This window comes from Lygodium microphyllum, chromosome 4, assembly GCF_053477565.2.
Source record: "Lygodium microphyllum isolate KBCC chromosome 4, Lygodium_microphyllum_v1.1.10, whole genome shotgun sequence".
Taxonomy (NCBI): Eukaryota; Viridiplantae; Streptophyta; class Polypodiopsida; order Schizaeales; family Lygodiaceae; genus Lygodium; species Lygodium microphyllum.
This window is the reverse complement of record NC_141138.1, coordinates 102,472,695-102,476,150: the sequence shown is the minus strand read 5'-3', so window position 1 is coordinate 102,476,150 and position 3,456 is coordinate 102,472,695. Positions and strand designations below refer to the sequence as shown.

General features: G+C 38.9%; 1 pseudogene; it reads right to left on the bottom strand.

Moving 5' to 3' along the window:
* Window positions 1-252: 252 nt before the first annotated feature.
* Window positions 253-2,271, bottom strand: LOC148037405 (trans-cinnamate 4-monooxygenase-like; annotated as a pseudogene).
* Between the last annotated feature and the right edge of the window lie 1,185 nt (window positions 2,272-3,456).

The following is a 3,456-nucleotide window of genomic DNA, read 5'->3' as shown; positions in this document are numbered from 1 at the left end:
TACACATAGTGAACGTTAGATGAGAAAACCTCACACCATATTAGTCCTTGAAATATTAGCACACATTTTGAACTGAGGTATCACTAGCCCAAGATGTGGCTAGCATATAGTGCCACAAAGACTCTAGCAATGCACTAACCCTCCATTAATGAATTGAGTCGGCCCAATTTGAGCTGGCTCTAATTGAGGTGCATCATATGTACATGTGGACTACTTGTTGGTGCATCTACAATTAGACTACCATTGTCCAATTTATGGAGGAAGTACAGGCTGTAGGGGCTTCCAGGCAGTAGAAGCACAACACCCCAGATGTTCATCAACTCTCTCTCTCTCTCTCTCTTCCATTGGCTTGACCACCACAGTGGACCTCACTGCAATACTGAGACTCAATTGCCCTCCTCCAACAAACCTCAGGTCCACTTTATCCATGCCAGGTGGAGGCAGAGGCTCAAAGGCCTGCACCATCTTGCCCAACACTAGTGCTAGTATTGGCAAAGCTATAATACTCCTTAGACAGCTCCTCCTGCTTGAGCCAAATGGGATTAACCTAAAGTCAGCCCCATTGAGCTCTATCTTCCACTCCAAAAACCGCTCCGGCATGAGCTTCTCTGGCTTGTCCCAATACCTGGGGTCATTTTTTATGTCCCATGCATTTATTAAAACTATGGTGTTTGCTGGAATGTCATAGCCTCATAGCTTGGCTTCTTGGAGGTTCATATGGGGTACCAACAAGGGAATGAGCATGTGTGTTTGGAGGATTTCCTTCATTGTGACCTGATACAAACAACACCAATGCTGGGTACCGATTTTTCTTCATCTTCATTGACTTGAAGAGAATTTTGCACACATGAAGTGCTACAATTCCAAATAATATTTTGCACACATCTTGCATTTCACTTATACATGTAGAATATTTTCAAGGGTCCAAAAATTATGCACAAATTTGGGAAGCTTGCTTGCAAGTAGGGTAGATTTGGGACATCATGCTCAGTTATTGGTACACCCTTTCCTAGCACTGTATTCAATTCATCCCTTATCTTCTTTTGGATGTATGGATTGTTCACTAGCTCTGCAATGCCCCATTTCGATGACCACAATGTGGTCTCAATTGTTGCACATGAAAATAAGTCCAAACAATCATATAAGAACATAATTCATGAATGTTTGACAAGGTGAAGAATCTAAGCACTTTATAGAATCAATTTTCCCTAAAGTGATTCCTTGTAGCACCTACAAGTATACAATACTGAGTAGAGTGTCATCCATTATTAGACATTTGTCTTCCACCATGAGTGAGGAGAACTCCCTATCTATATACAGATCAGGTTTGTAAAGGCCCCCAGAAGTAGTGAAGATTGTTCAATGCTCTAAGTGAAAAGATTGAATTTGCTACAGCAAGATATAGACGAATAGCCTACCTGCAACATTCATGTTTTGAATAAGATACAGCACACTGTTTTCACTGATCTCTCCTTTGAGGAAGGCGTCCAGAAAGAAGTCCACTCCAATCTTCTCCCCCTTCTGCCTACAAATCCAATTAAAAGAATACGTAAAAAATTACAGGTCTTGTAGAATGGTAGGAATTGCACCCATACAACACCGGAACCTGTTTGTAGATTAAAGCATTGTACCGTGGGTCTCAAATTCCTCAATACATAGCATTTAGGTTAAGTAATGTTTCCTTTGGTATAGTACAATAGATGGTCGGAATCTACAGACAAAGCAGCAAATGACAAGTAACTATTACTTCTTGCGCTTGTTAAGAAACACGTCCCGGAGGAATGTGAGCCTCCGCTGGTTGGCGTTCAAGACCTGCTTGAGGTACCCGTAGAGGAGGGGCTTGAAGGAAGGCACAAAATCACCATAGTTGTACTTGAAGCCCTGCACGAGAAGGCCATTGTCCCTGTTAAGGGTCATGAGCTGCACATAGAGGGGGTCATCAAACCCTTTGAACCTTGTGTTGAACATCATCCTGTAGACAATGTTGTACATCATGAGCTGTAGATGGTCGCGGATGACAATACCTGTGGTGAGCACATTGGGCATGTCCTTGATCTCTTTGACTGCAAGGTCTATCTCTTGGACTACTTGTTGGGCTACTTGTTGGTGGCATCTAATTTTGATAATGGTATTTGCTATCTTTCACATTGACATAGGTCAACATTATACCTCACAATGTTGCTAACCAATCTACATGGTCTTGCTTGGCATTGTTTCCTATAAGGATTCAAACCATATAGTAAAATATTTTATGTGTTTGGATACCTGCATAGTGCTAGAAAATGGATTTCACAATGAGGATACACGAATTTAAGCTGGTAACTTACCATTGATATAGAATTTAAAAATATATGGCAGTGATTTGGCTCTACTTATAAGGTTACTTAGGAAAACTGACCAGGTCTTCAAGGTTACCTTCAAAGACCCAGCTAAGAGTTGAAACATTTTGGCTTAGCCATATCACCCAATTTTATGTTTGTACATATTCAATATAAATTCTAATTCATAGTAAAAATAATAAATTATACAAATCTATGTTAGTCTAATATTCCACTAATTCTTATTAAGAATTAAAGTAGACAATTCATTCAATCAAGTATCTTTTGTAATACAAAAAAGGAACCAAATTCAATTGAGTAATAGCAATAAACTAACATACAGCTCATCCTCATTAGAAGCTCACTGATAGTTCAATTTCATTGAGTCCATGTTGAAGACAACAAATTGTCCCCTTCTACTAATCAAACTATCATGTCTACTATAAGTGTTTATATGTATTTAGCTACTCAAATGTTGGCTAATAGTTAGTTATTAGTTAGTCATATGTAACAGTAAACAAGAGCAAGTTGCCAAAAGTAGAAACTGTCATGTCTACTATAAGTGTTTGTATGTATTTAGCTACTCAAATGTTGGCTAATAGTTAGTTATTAGTTAGTCATATGTAATAGTAAACAAGAGCAAGTTGCCAAAAGTAGAAAGGATTTCAAGAAGTGAAAGAAGGTAGTAACAGAATTGAGGTCTCAAGGACTCAATCGGGGACTTGGAAGTACAAGATGAGAATTGTGTGGTTGAGTACCCTCTCTCCCAAGCTCAACTTACTTATATGGAAAGTCACCATTAAAAAGCTCAATACCAAAGATAAACAAGGAAAACTAACGTGCATTGCCCCACAATGACATATGTGCTTGTGAAAGAAAGAATCATTAAGAGTTGTGGGGAGACTAGAAATAGGGAAATTGTGGCCAAAGAATCCAGACTTAACACAAAATGCACCCCCAAAAGCATTAACACAACACTTATCTTTTTGCTCATGTAGGACCTTTAAATGAGCAACAAACTCCCAAGTATATGGATTTATCTTGTTCTCTCTCCACCTTGGTAATGCTTGTCCTGTAAACCACCTTTAATTAGAATCACTTTAGGTCCCCTTCTTATGATCATGTTTTGTGGGTAATC